At 47.2% G+C, this 15,082-nt stretch overlaps 1 protein-coding gene and 1 pseudogene across 2 annotated transcripts in view; both read left to right on the top strand.

The window, feature by feature from the left end:
* The first annotated feature begins 284 nt into the window (after window positions 1-284).
* Window positions 285-15,082, top strand: part of LOC117002160 (cell migration-inducing and hyaluronan-binding protein-like) — a 101,630-nt gene continuing 86,832 nt past the window's right edge. For both annotated transcript variants that reach the window (XM_033071009.1, XM_033071008.1), the window contains exon 1: window positions 285-383. The gene's annotated coding sequence lies outside the window, so the exon portion shown is untranslated. The remainder of the gene's footprint in view (window positions 384-15,082) is intronic.
* Window positions 4,052-15,082, top strand: part of LOC117002009 — a 32,123-nt pseudogene continuing 21,092 nt past the window's right edge.

Raw genomic sequence — 15,082 nt, 5'->3', positions numbered from 1 at the left:
CATGCTTTGCGTGGGGCTGCTGAGCCCTGCCGGGGGCACAGACCCGCGGGGAGCCCGGCAAGGAGCCCGCTGGCCCCGGAGCTGGGAGCCGGGGAAAACCTTCCCGTGCGGGCAGCGGGGCATCGGGACGCCGTCGCAGATATAGGTCCGGGCTGGAGGGAACGTCCCCGGCTGGGAGGAGCCAGCGGCTCCGCCGCTGTAAACAGTGCGGGCACCGCCAGCGGTTGGGAGATGGATATAAAAAGGGAGGCGGAGGGGAGGCAGCCGGAGCGGCGGAGCGGGAGCTGCCTGCGCCTGCCTGCCCCTGCCCTGCCTGCCCCGCCAGGTGCCCGGCAGCTCCGAGAGGCTGCGGCCAGAGCCCACGGTCGGCGCTGTCGGGACAGGTAAGTGTGTGCAGCGAAGTTTGGGACGCGCCGGTGCCGCTCGTCGAGCGGCCGCTGGGTTCGCTCCGCTCCCTCTGTCCGCGCCGCTCCGGGCTCGCCGCCTGCGGGCTTGTGCAGCGGGGACGGGGCTCTGCTTTCGCCCTTGCGACGTTAAGTGAAGGGAGAAAAGGGAAAAAAGCCTAAAAATTCCCAGCGAAACCATCCAAACATCCGAAGCAAACGTGCCTTTTGCCGGCTCCGTGCAAAGTCGCGGCGCACGTGTTGCGGCCGGGAGCAGCCCCGGGCTGCAGGTAGCGGCTGCGGGAGCCCCGGGTCCGGGCAGGGAGCCCCGGGGCGCCGCGGCTCCTCCTGCCCTTGGCGCCGGACCCGGACACGCTCCCGGTGCCGGTGCCGCCGCGGGACGCGTCCCGGAGCAGCGCTCGGCAGCAGCCCCAGGTCGGTACCGCTCCCTCCGCTCCCCCGAGCCCCGCACGCTCCGCCGCCGCTGCCGCCGCCCGTTTCTTGCAGGGCCCTGCTCGGATGCCGCCCGCAGCTCGCCCCGTGGCGACCCCGCTCCGGACACTCGCCGGGCTGCGCCGGGAGCCGGCCCTGCGCCTCGAGGGCTCCGCCGCCCTCCCTCCCCACCCTCCGGAGGTGAGCGGGGCCGCCGGAGCCCCGGGTACTGCGGGGATGTCCGGCCGTGCCTGCCGGCACCTCCCGGCCCGGCGCTGCGCCCCGGCCCCTCCGCTGCCCTCGCCACCAGGGCAGCTGGTGCTCGCCCATCACCCTGCGAGCCCTCCGCGTCCTCATCCGCGACGGGAGCCGCACATCGGCTCGGAGCGCTGCCCCGCGGCTCGCGGGCACCACCTCACCGTACGGGCGAGCCGCCGTGGGAAGCTTGGGACAGAAGTTCGTGGGCGTGGGTCCCGGCGGCATCCTGGAGCCGCACGGCCGCTCCTGGGCAGGACGCTGCATCCCTGCGGCCCCGAGAGAGGCGCTGGGGCGGCCGCGGGCTCAACCTGCGCGTCCTGGACGGCGGCACGGAGCGGCTGCTCCGCGCACACTGCGGACAGCACGGACCGGCAGCGCCGGCAGCCGGGGGGACTCGGCCGCCCGCAGCCTCACCCCGGACCCGCGGCTGCTGCTGCCGGACCGCCCGGGCAGAGCTTCGTCCTCCTGCGCTACAGGTGAGGCGGGGGCGGCAGCGGCGCGGGGCAGGAGCGCAGCCACCATGGACAGCTCCGCGCCGCCGGGGGCTCGGCCCGACCCGACCCGGGGGCGGAGCGGGGCTCGGATGGGCCCGCGGGCGGGGGGATGCGCTGGGTACCCGGGGGGATGAGTTGGATACCCGGGGGGATGCAGTGTGTCCCCCGGGGATGCTGTAGGTGCCCCAGGGCTATGCGGTGTGTACCCCGGGGGATTCAGTGAGTACCCGGGGGTCAATACGCACCGGGACACCCTCACCAGAGGGAGGGCAGTTGTGCCATGCTGCATGCTCCCTCCTGCCCAAGTTCTCTGCGGGGTGGAGGGCTCAGAGTGTCCCCAGTTTGCTCCTTCCCTGCCTCCTTCAGGCAGTCCTGGGTGCTGATGGGGGTCCTTGGAGGGGATCAGTTTTCCACAGCAGAAGATAAGCAGGAGTATCATGGGAATGGGACAATAGGGTTAGCCATAGCCCAAAGAGATTTCCTCACATACAACAGCACCTGTTCTACTGTTACTGCTTTCAGCAGTAAAAGTGTAAAAAGTTCAGTCTTCCTTGAGAATTGCTCATCTTCTGTTGCTTTTCTCTGCTTTTCCTGTGTGGCCACTGTGAATCTGAGCAATAATAATCATACTGTAGTCTTTGGCTCGTGTGGATTTGACCAAGCTAACAGAAGTACTCTCTCAAAGTAACATTTTAGCTTTCTACAAAGAGATGGTACTGACATATCTGATGCTAGAGCACTTCTATCTTGCACAGGGTTATCTAGATCAGAATTAAATCAGTATGCTCTTCATCTAATTGCATGATTCTGCCACGTGCAGCTGTAAAAATAATTGATTGCTTCATTTTTCAGGCGTGCCTCATAATGGATTAAAAGTGGAAGTGTCCAAAGGAATAATTACAAGTTGGTTACCTGGTGACCTGGAATCATCACTGCCAGTACAGATTATTCTATGCATCAGGCTGAAGAGTTTAATCTTCTTCCTTGTTCAAGGAAAAACAATCAAGTGAAAATTGAAGGTATGAAATATTTTTATCAGGATACTGATTTGTGGTAAATATTTACATTGTCTTGTCTTTTACATTCTACATTTACTTGTCTTTTTAAGTAGTTTTTGTCCCATAAACACAAGGGCACATCTGAGAGCTGAAGGCCCTAATTTTACTTTGGGGCTTGAATGTTTTACCAGAGGCAGAAGTCCTTTGTAGCAGCCACTGGGATCAGATACTAACAACTGGCATGTCCCCAGACGTTGTGATTGCTTAAAGAAAAGCTGTGAACTCGCTCTGAACAATTCAGTAACAAAGATGCTGTGTTCATCCTGAGTAAAAAGTTTTCTGGTTTCCACAGGCAGCCCAATTTGTCTTCACATTGGAGAAGTCACAGATGGTGTTGATATGAGGGCAGAGGTTGGTTTTCTGACCAGAAATACACTTATTCAAGGAGAAATGGAAGACTCCTGTTATGATGATTTCAATGCCAGTTTCTCTCTTTTGATACATTTGGAGGGCATATTAAAGTGAGTAATTTTTAACACCTTTGCTTGTAGGTAGTTTCAGATGGTTCCTTTCCTGGTTTGTAAACAAGAGATATAAAGCATTAAATTACTATTGTGTGTGTGGGAAAAAGTATATTTGTCTATGAAAAAGGGGGAAATTTGTTAGCCTGTCTTGCAAAACCAGACTTGCAATGAGAAATTCTCTTCACTATGTCTGCAAACACATGCCCTCCTAGGGGATACCCTGCAAGGGGATCCCTCAGCAGCACTGCTGTCAGGAGGGCCCCTGTGAAGTTAGTTCATGAGATGTCACTGAAGAAATTGCAGTTCCTGCAGAGCAAACCTGCTCCCTCCGTGGCTCAGAGGAGTGCTGGGACTCACCCTGCTGAGCTCTGCCTCCTCTGGATTGTCTCACACGTTGTGGTGGAGGTGCAGCCTTGCTGTTGCAGGGGCTTTGTGCAAAGCTGCTCTTGTACCGGAGCTGTGCAGGTCTGGGCTCAAATCACTCGGCAGTAGAAGGTGCCAGGAAATAGAGCCTGGTGGCAAACCCTGCCCCTTTCTGCAGTTGGCAGGAGCACGGTGTCTGTCACTGCTATTGCTAAACATGCACATGCTGCTTGGCAGCTGCTCCTTGGCAGCCCTGTGCCTGTAGGTGTGCAGCTGCTGGCACACAGCTCTGCAGCTCCTGAGCTGCTGTGGGTGGAAACAGGGAGCTCACACTTCCTCCTGGGACCAGACCATGTTTGAGTCTGCACAGGTATTGCCTAATGAAAGAGAAAAAAATACCAAACCTGTTTTTCTTTTTATGTGTGTTTCTATCGTAACGCCTTACCTGGATCTGCATTTGTCTCAACAGATCCTAAGGAATTTTAGCACTGTTCACATGTCAGGAGTGGAACTAAAAAAACCATGGGGCAACAAATCCTGGGCAGTTGCCCACTGCATTTTCACCTGGCTGAGGATGTGGATGGGAGAGGAGGATGTGAACACCCAATAACCTGGCTATCACTGCTTCTCTGGCTGTGCTGCCATGTGTGGAACTCACGGCCTTCTGGTAGGAGACTTATTTTATCAATAACAAGTTCAGTTCTTTGCTTAGCCAGGGCTAAATAGTGAGAGCCATTTGTGATGCAAAGGGAAATCAGAATATTGAAGTAAGGTATCTTTTTCCCAAGAAATGTCCTGACTTCTCCCTTGTTTGAGTTAGGACTGTTCCTCTGGTAGCACAGATGTTTGAAATAAATGTCAGGTTCTCAGCACAGCCTAATTAATATTAGCAGATCAGATATAGTGTGATCTGATATAGGGAAATCTTTGCCATGGTAATTCTGGACAGTTTGTGATAATGAGAGCTTTCATTTAAAATTAAAGCAGTGAAGCATAAATGAGCTGACTGAAGCAATGGACCTTTAATTTGCAATGAGATAAAAAAGCCAGGGCTTGTTCAAGTCATGGCAACATGAAACACATCCCAAAATGTTCATGTGACAAAGGGAGTGAAATATGAGCAGAACAGACCCAAATGGTCACTTCAGTGCCAGGAAAGTCCTCAGAAACTCGGCTTTAACCGAGATCCTCACAAGGGCATTGTGAAGAGGAACTTTAAAAAAAAGGTCACAGCAAAAGCCATACGTGTCCCAGCTGGAAAAGAGAGATTCCTGCTCCAGTCCCAACATGTCCAGTTGCTGTGTGCTCTGCAGGACCCTGAGCAGTATTTTGGTGTCTGTGAGCATTTCCTCATTCACTGGGTGTGTGCTCAGGCAGACACCCTGACCTCCTGTGTTTTTCCTGGCAATTTTTTCTTAGTCCTGTAAGAACTGAAAAAGCTGTGTAAGACACAAAAGGGAGATGTGCCCCATGTGTGAAAGGGTCCCCTGAAAGGATGTATTCATGAAAATGAAATACATGACAATACAGGAGCACTCTTCATGTATCCTAAACTTGATTTATATTATCTTGTAATTTTCTCTGTCTATAGAGCCTAATTCTGTGTACAGAGTCCTTAGGTTGACAGGAGGCTTGTCCAGTATGTGTGGATATAATTTAGCTTTCTCTCTTCCACTTGGGTAATTGAAGTAATATGTCTGGGATGAAAAATAAAGCCTCATGCTAATAATGGTCCTTGGAAGAATGGTCTATGGCCTTGCTCTTTATCAGAAGGGAGGTCCTCAAGGGTTTATCTGGATGTGTGGGGTACAATAGTGCAATCAAGAATCCAAGTGAGATCCAGCCCTGGTCGTGTGAGAAGCCCTGAATCAGTGAGAAGATTTCATAGTAAAGATTAAATATGTGATTCTTTGAAAGAATCATGTGGCTTTGATCTATTGTCATTAAAATGAAGAGTAGTTAAAATGCAGCAAAAAGCCTTGCTTTAAAAGAATTTAAAATAGTTTGTAGTTCCAGAGAACAGCATGTGTATATCAGAGCAAGGCAGTTAAATAACACAGACAGGTACCTGCTTCAGCATCACATCATGAAATTCCAGCCCCTGAGACAGAGTAAACCAGAGAGGAGGTTCCCCCCTCCCATCCTGAGCTTTTAGAGGATGTAATTTTAGATGCACCAGAGTGGTTTGTGCTGAGCTGTCTGCATCCCCTTCCCCATCTGCTGCCCTGTGCCAGGCTCGTGCTGCTCTGCAGGGCAGCACAGCTTGTGTTGCTCAGGAGGCTGGAGCAGGCTGGGTGCTCAGGGCTGGGCACATGGCAGGCGTGTGCAGGCTGCTGGGTCTGTCCTGGCTAACGTTGCACTGCATAAAGGTCACCTATATTGTGTTGCTGACCTATATATAATTCAGTGTTCAGAGGCATCTCAATCATCTGGTGCTGGCCACAGCAGCAGGGCTGCAGCTTGTGCTGGGGACAGTGTTTTGTGCTGGCACATACAGTAAAATGTCACTGTGACAGTGCTGCAGGTGGGTGCCTTTCCAGGCCTGGGTTTTCTATCAGTGACAGGCTGGAATTGATCAGTTATTGGGGTTTTGTTCTGATGGCATGGACCCTTATCTCTGAGTGCAAATGTAAGTGATCTTTAAATCATATCAGTCCTGCTCACGAGAGTGATCACTGCAGTTTTGTGTGTGTAACTTTTCAGGGCTGCCATGCAAGCCTGAAGCTGGGACTAATCATATTAATTGAAACTGAGATCTGGTTTTGGGTACAAGTCTGGCTTTTCATGCAGCCATTTGAAGCACAATGAGCCAAACTGCAGCTAAATGCAGAAAAATGAAACTCTACAATTGAGATGCTGTTTCAAACAATGAGCAGTTTGTTGCAGTCTTCCATGGCCTCCTTGGCACATCATTTGGGAGGTGGAAGCAGCCAGGCTCACTGATCTTAGCAGGCTGGCAGGGACACTTGCATTTTTGCCTAAATCCATTTCCTATTTGTTTTTATGAGACTCAGCTGGCTGGCAGGGACATGCTCAGTGTCACATCTCTGTTACCCTCCTGTGGCTCACTCCAAGGTGCTGTACCCATATGTAGGGACCTGGTACACTTCCTTTTTGGTCCCTGGTAATTGTTTTACCAGGACCTGAGAGTGCTAATATTGATCAGCCATCTCTCAGGAGCTCACATTTAGCCAGCAGAGAAAGACCAGAGGCCTTACTTCATGTGTTCCACAATAATCTTTGTTTCATGCAGAACAAAGGGCAGACAGTCATATTTATAGGTTCAGGAGGGATTCAAACTACAGCCAATAAAAGTTTATACAAAGAACAGCATCCAACCTAAGTGAGAAGTTCTAAAGGTGAACTGACCAATTACACAGACTAATTTCTAACCAATTATCTTCCAAAGTGTTAGGAGAGTGACCAAATTCTTAAGGAATTTGGCTCAACCTTGGTATCTAGGACACCTTATCTATTATAGTAAGTTCCAGGGGCCAGGGGAAGATGACTTTGGAGGAATTCTATCACCCACAGGTACCTGCTTGTGTTGTGCCTCATTTTTAACTCTCTTTTGGACACCTCATTGAGGCAGAAACAGGAACAGCAGATGACAAGTTTGAGGGGTGACTGCCAGGAAAACAATGAAATCCAGCAGATTATATATATACCTATGGGGACTATACTGTTTGTGGCTCCAGATGTTGTGTACAGTTGCAGCCCATCAAGGGGAAATTACAGGATATGATTCCACAAAATGGATTTATTTCAAGTATCCCTCTGTATACAAAAATAACTGAGTAGGTTAATATTAGTTAATCTTGCAGTCTTGCACAGACATAACTGACGTCAACAGGAATTTTGTATGCCTGAAGAGGGAATATAAATGCTGACAGGGATCATTTGAGTACAAAGTTAAGGTTTCTGTAAGATTTAGTAACAAATAGCTGGTATTTTAGCTAGCCTGGTTTAATATTTACATTTAAAAGAAGGATTTCTGAATTTATCTTCATAAGACTGTACATCAAAGGAGGCTTGAGCTAAGTCCTTTTGGTCAAATTAGGGTTTAATGCCATATCCCTGAGCATGTCAATTAATATTAAATAGACTGAAATAGTAAAATACCCTCTCTACCCAAGATGATCATTACAGGAAAGAGGTGGCCCTGTACCTTCTGAAAGAATGGGAATCTCGTTAATATAAATTACTTTGCATGGTGCATTTTAAAGTACATCTTATTTAATTTTGGAAATGTTGCAGTCATAAAAATTTCTGGATTAATCATACTGATTTTTTTGTTTATCATGTGAGACACTTATCTTTATGCATCTTTATGTAGATATTTACTCTATGACACTGAACCAAATATTCTCTCTGAGAACTGAGGGTATTTTTAAATCCAGTATTTTGCAATTTCCCCTGAATTATGCATGTACTCTTCCTCAGAGTAGTTTTAAGATCAGTCCACAGTTATGCACACTGCCTGTAGTTGGAGTCAGCTCCAGGACTGATGGAGGCACCTCTCACAGATAGAAAGTCAGCAGTTTTTTATACATGATCTTTATTGCTTACTTGCAAAGGATAAAGCAAGACAACAGATGACAATGTTTTCATAGTTATATCTGGCTTCTGTGTGTACCACTAGTGATCTTCCCTCTGAAGAAAAACTCCTTACTGGGACAAATATCAACATTATATCTCCTTAATCTTCTTTTTAATAGGCCATTTGTGGCTTGCAAGGATATTTGTTTTGTTTTTTCATGTAGAAGCTTCACAAATTCATAGATAATCCTTAACTCCTGCCATTGCCCCTAAAGTTTCAAACAACAGACCAGAAATTTCACTTTTCAGACATTTTTCCAAAGCTTCTTAACTCAAAAAAATCCCCCAGCCCTTGGATTTCCTTCAGCTGCATTGAACAGAGCATGGATTTTGTGTTGATGTTCACATATAATTTACAATAGGTTCAGCATGTGGCTCCATAAATGACCATGTCTGACATTACTAGATGGTTTATTTTCCTCGAAGAGTGTCATTAAAAGGTTGTGTGGAGTTTTAAAGTCAATAGGAGAGTTGTGGCTCAAGTCCAGGGCAGTGCTATGAAAATGTATCCCTTCCTGTTTGGTAACTGCTTAGGATCATTTTGATTTTGATTTTTCAGGGCTGTCAGCACGTTCTGGATTGCAAATCCAAACAACAATCTAATAGAGAATGCAGCAGCTGGTGCTCAGGTAAAACCATTTAATGGCAGAGCTATGCTTTGCCTCCACTTCCCAAATATTCCACACTTATTTATGTCAAGAGCAATAACTTTTTAATAATACATAAAATTTGGGTATGTGTTCCTGCAACCTTTGTCTCTGTTAAGAATAACTGTTTGCCTACACTTCTCCACTGATTTCTCTCACAATTGTGATTGGAAATGGTGTGTGGTATCTCTTAGAAAATATTGACTTTTATTAGTAGTTAATAGTTAAATGCTCAATAAAATTTTAAATTTCTAGATATGAGTACATGCTCTCATTATTATATCTTGTATTTACCAAAAACAAGTTTGTGTTTTATATACCTGTACAGACCTGGCTGTTGTTTAATAAACCACCTGAATTTCACCCACAAAAATGCATTTTTAAATCCTGGGGACACACTGTGCATGCCCAAGGATGGGCTGGCAGGTGTGGGAGTTATGTGCTGCTCTGTGTCCCCCAGGACCCCCACCTTGGCCAGGCTCAGGTCAGGACTCTGGCCAGCAGAGTGTGAAAGCTGAACTCCCAAGGTAACCTGTACCAAACCCCCTTTCTCAGACCTGCCTTTGCCTTTCAGGATGTTGGGATCTGGTGCCTCCTCCCCTGGGTCCCCAGGGACACTCTGAGGGAGGATATCCAGAGGGACAGGCTGAGCCTGAGGCTGGGAGAGTTTTACAGCAGAGCCCCCTCCAGTTCCAAGGCATGTGGATGGTTTTCTGTTCTGTCAATATTACAGTGTGACAGTGGCTGTGTGTGCTGCTCTGGGATGGCTGTGGGTGTCTCACATTTTCATAAAGGTCCTTTAACACTGTATGGGGAGCCTGTTTGTTCTAAATATTAAAGAGGGAGCTGAGGAGAGTGGAGGTCCCATTGCAGGAGCTTCAGTGGGGTGGCTGTGTTAGAGGGAATGTGCCCAGGCTATGAGCACACCTACTTTAAATTGAGTTTTAAAGAGAGACAGGCAGGACCCTCAGCACTGCTGTTCACCAGAGTGATGCCAGGAGGTAAGGGGATGAGGAAAAGTAATTTGTGCCAATGACTCCTCATCACCTCTGGAAAATGAGACCAAACATTCAAGGGTAGTTCCAACAAAAACACTTTTCCCCAAATTTACTGTCAACATGAAAACATAACCTGTAACATATAAAAATAATTTTAAGCTTATTTCTCAATATTCTAGATTGAAATTGGTTTTGTTCTCTGTGGTTTGTATATTTTACATCTTGGTCCATGGCAGCTGCTGCTCTAGCCCAAAGCCTGTAAGTTGGCTGCAGCAGCTCATGTTCTCCTTTCAGTGTCGAGGGACTCATCACTCGTTATTTAAAGCCTTAATTCTTAACAACACTCTTTTTCCAAAAAGTTATCAAGAGCTTGGCAGGGTCCCTTATTGCTTTCTGTGAGGGAGGGAGAGTGGGAGTTGAGAGCCTTGCCTTGGGTCAGGAGGGAGCCCAGGATGCTGATGTGTAACATCTGGCAGGGCAGGCTGTGTCCTGACTCCAGCCACATCCTGTGCTCGTGTCGTGCTCAGCAGGGCCAAGAGACACCGAAAGGGACACAGCCCTGGCTGCTGGGGCTCCTGTGCCTGCACTGCCTGCCCACATCCACTGATGAAATCTGGGATCTCTGCTCTCCCTTGAGCGATCTGTGAAAGTAATTGGAGGCATGTGCATTTCCAGGCTGGTTTGTTTATTGGAAAAGGAGCAAAGACAACGAGAGCCAGTGCTGAAGATCCCAAGGAGCATCTCACTGTCCATAATGCCAGGTGAGCACATGCTGCATGGCTGCCTGTTTTGGACAGCTCTACTGCATCTTGGCTTCTGCACTGCATTTAGCAGATCATTAATGCCTCATTATGGCTGGAGAATCCGAAAAAAACCACACACTCTCTCTGATGTGCAGAGGCAACTATTCCATAGCTGTGCACTGGATTGTTTGTGTTATTGCTGGCCAAAAAGGACACCCATGCACTTGGGTTGTGAGGACTAAGCAGTGAAGCATATGGAAGGGGATCCAGATCCCATTAGTGCATTAGTGGGTTTGTAAACTGTAACATTTATTACTAATTGCTTAGAAGAACTTACATCTGAAAGGTGATGTAAGAGGCTGTTGAGACTGGTCTGGGATTAATGAGGAAAATAAGTAGCCTCAAAGGTTTTTGTCAGCTGCTTTGAAATGTCTGAGCTTCCTTTCACAGAGTGGAAGCAGGTAAATTAAGGGCATTTTCTCCTTCACTGCAGTCCTATGGGTCTGTGTAAGGAAGTCGACAGAAATCAGCTGCTGCTCCTGGTCAAGCCTCGGCTTTTTCCCTCCTCCATCATCTCCTATAGATATGTCCCCATAAGGCTGAAAGGAAAGGAGGACTGTGTGTCCCTGAGACACTTCCCTGACAGGGTCACCCCCTTGGGCACCAAGGAGACACTTCTGTGCCCTTGTACCTCAGCTGGAAGAAGTAGGAGGTGAGAGTAGACTCAGAAAAAGCAATGCTGATTTTTATTTTTTTTCCAAACACAGGCGTTGTGGCAAGCAATAGCCTGTGAGCAATTTAGATACACCCAGCTCCCAGGAAAAATCTTTTTTGGTTTTGGCAGCTTCTCTTTCAGCAGACACAGAAGCATATGGGGTTTGGTCTGTACATGCAAGGAGAGCAGCTCCAGTTACTCTGTTATCCTTGCTGGATGAGATTCTTGAAAGTGTCTAATTGATTTTCTAGCAACAACAGAGGGATTCTCAATGGGCCCTGTAAGGACATCTACAAAAGGATCTGAGTGACTTGGGAAAAATGTTTTCTGTGTCTCTAAATCACACTGAATCAAATTAAGGAGTAGCTGTGGGCACATTGGTGTCTAATGAGAAATGACCTGCTCACTTCACCTGGGACAGAATTTTGTCCTTATGAATGTTTCTTGTTTTCTGCTTTACACCAAAGCTCAGAAGTGAAATCAGGCCAATAGTCTGACTCTGACTCAGGGCATATCACCTCTTTAGACCCACCATGCCAAAAACTGGAAGCCAAAAAGCATCTGTTGGGCATTACTGCTTCTGTCTGAAGTTGATTCCTGTGTCTTTTGTGCTGCATTGAGTAAGATTCTTTCTTCAGGTTTCACCCACATCAAGATGCTGATCCTGAAAAGCCACGAGTTCCTGCCATGATTCATGGTCTTATTGCCCTTAAAAATAATGACCATGGGGCTGGGCCAGAGGTGGTGACATTACTGTCCACAGCTGAAGGTAGGTCACTGTTACATCGTTCCACCCCCAACAAGTATAAATTGGTCTGCAGGGCAAATTCACTGCAGACATTCCTCAGCATTTACACCATTGTGTTTCCTCCCTCCCAGGTTTTCAGACAATGGAATTGGACTCACTCTGGCAAGGTAATTTCCTAAAATGGGTCTTCTTCCCATTTCCACCCCCCCAGTGTAACATGCTCAAGAATGGAAGTGAGACACTCCCCTGCTAATTGGTGTAAGACAGGAGAAAAGCTCACATTTCCCCTCTGGACCACATCAAGTCTTCCCTGGGCAGCCATAAAGACAAGGGGCAATTTAGCCTTTCATTCTCTTTGTCTCAGCATGCCTGGGGAACACCCCAGAGCTGCAGAACATTTCCTGCTGAGCAGGAGGTCCTGATGCTCAAGCACAAAGCTGCCTTGTCACTAACCTGCTGGTTTCTAAGCATACTTTAGAGCAGGCTGTTGTAACAGAGCAAGCACCTTTTTCCAAATTAAGGACACAAATTTTGCTGTGTCTGTGGTGTAATTAAAAGTGTTAATTAACTGGTGTGCTGTGCTGATACTTAGGTGGTGTTTCTTTGCTTGCAGTGATGGGATTTTCTGACAGATGATGGCTCCAGCCTGGAGGTTGTACACTCCATTTTAGCAACTTTGGCTCCCAGGGAGGCCAAAACAGCTACTGAGGAAAAGGGGCAGAAGGAGAACACAGAGCACCACCCAGAAACAAGTGAGTTATTCTTCTGCCATTTCTTCTTAGTGTTAGCTTAAGGTAGAAGAAAAGCACCAGGAATTAATGTGGCTACCAAGGAGTAATTTATACCAGGTGCTTAAATTATTGTTCAGGCCAGAAATAATAAGAATCCAAATAAACTTACTCTTCAGGCCAACAGCTTGAGAGCATTCTTGACTGAATGTGCTTGATTTAGTTTTCCCCTTAGCTTATTAGTCAGTGGAGGATGGATTAGAGAATCTGATTTATGCCAAATGGCTCCTGTGTGGTGCCCCAGTGGTGCAGCATCAAGGTGAGGGTGCAGCTCCCACACACCATGGCACCCTCCCTCCTATGGGCATAGCTGGGCAAACACAGCCAGTTTGGAAAAGGAGAAACCATTTTTCATTATAGCCTCTTTTTTTTTTTTTTTTTTTTTTTTGATAACTATGTGTTATTTTCTGCTTTCAGCAGCACAGCCTCCTCTCTAGCAACCACAGTGCCTACCCATGTCCTCACAGTAAATTGTGCTGCCCTAAGCCTAAATTCTACCTTAATACATGTTTTTGGTGAGGCTCAACAATTATTAAACCTGTAGTAATTAGACATGTCATGCATACAGCTCTGGCTATGCATGACTTGACCACAAGTGACAACAGGAATGGGATCTCTGCAGGACAGCAAGAACAATCTTTCTATGCTGTCAAAAGACAAGGAGTTTGCCCAAGCTTTTTACACAGAACTTTGTATTGTTTGTTTGTATTTAAATCTTCTAGGACATTCCCTATCCTGGATTCCAGATTTATGATGGGTCTGTCAGGATGGCAAGATGCACTTTCAGAAGTTCACTCCAGGTGTGGACAAACACTCCAGAGCCATCAGGTTCTTAATGAAAAACCCCTGGCAGCTCAGCCCCCAGAACAACGTGTCAGAGACCCTGATGGAGAAAAGTGTAAGTAAGAAAAGCAGAAATGTGAAAGGTTATGAAGGTTATGAAGTTTTTAGCAGTGGTGAGAGATCTATCCTAGAGCAGAATTTCCAAGTAGAGAAAGTGTTACATTGGTCCATGCCATTAATTAATTTTGAAACTCTTTTCTTCTTAGTAATGAAGGCTATTTATAAGCAAGTAAAATGTGATGATGTTATGCCTGGACAGACATATACAAAGAAATTGGAGAAAGGTTTCACCTTGTAGCCAGGACACCCAGAACACAATTCTTAGGTGGTGCAGCTTTGCCAGCTGCTGAGGATCTGGTGAGGACCTGGCCTCAGAGGTTGAGAGGGTCAAACAGGAGGTTGAGAGGGTCACACAGGAGATATCAGGAGCCAGTAAGCTGCAAAACAATTGCACAGAAACAGCAAATGCACTGAGAAGCAGAGCCATGACCCAGTTTCAGAGATCAGCTGTGAAATTCCTGTTGAGCACAACAGGGACTTCCCTTGAGCTGTGACAACAGAGCAGGGCTCTGTATCTCTGCCTTGGCAGAAGCTGTAGAATGCTGAGCAATTCCAGTCCTTGTCCTGGATTCCTGCAGGGATCATGACCCTGGACACTTGGCTTGGGAAATGATGGATTCCACCTGGCTCTCTCCCAGGAATCATGACCTCTCCTCAGCTCTTTTCAAACAAGGTCTGCAGTTGTTAGGATGTCCATGAACCACAGCAACTTTGGCTTGAGGTTTGGTTTTATCTTGAGGAAAATTTCCATTGCTCTGGGACTGACCAGCATCACTCCCTCTGGCAAGCAGAGCATTTATTTGTCCCCTCTTGGCACACTTTAGACCAACAGCCAGGGGTTATTTCATGAGAGGATGATGTTGGTTGCAGTCACTTGACTGCTCCTCTAAGGAAAACAGGGGCTCTGTGCATTTTGGTGAGATCTTAGTTACCTCAGATGCTTTATGGACCTTTGGAACAAGAATAGGAGTTAATTTGCTGTTCCTTCTTCATGTGTTCCCTTGGGGAAATGGTTATAAGATGGTTTTGTGGAACATTGACAAGAAAATCAACATAGAGCTGGGGAGGGGAGCTTAGAGAAAAAATGTTTGATCACTAGAGTGGAAGAGTGGAAAATTTCCTCCAGTAATGGCTGTAGGACTGTCCACCAGAATGGTTTCAGACAAGTGACATCTGTGCACTTTGGCAAAGGGCTGATTACACCTTGAATGGCTGAGAATGCAACTCTTTAATACAGTCACAACATTTGAGGCCAATGAGCCTGCTAAATATGGAGCATTTTCTGTTTGAGAGGCAGCTCAGTACTGCAACACCTTTAGGAGCTGATGTTTTCAAAGTAAAAATAGTGAGAAGATTTCCTAAATAATTCTGCAAAGCAAATTAAACCAGTGCAGTGTAAACCTATTACAAAAAAAAACCAAACCCAAACCCAACCAAACCCTAATGACATGATCTCAATAATTGTTTATTGTTTGTGTGTTTCTAAGAA

Source organism: Catharus ustulatus, chromosome 12 (assembly GCF_009819885.2).
Source record: "Catharus ustulatus isolate bCatUst1 chromosome 12, bCatUst1.pri.v2, whole genome shotgun sequence".
NCBI classification, from domain to species: domain Eukaryota; kingdom Metazoa; phylum Chordata; class Aves; order Passeriformes; family Turdidae; genus Catharus; species Catharus ustulatus.
Note: the sequence above shows the minus strand (reverse complement) of the source record. Positions and strands in the feature narration are given on the sequence as shown.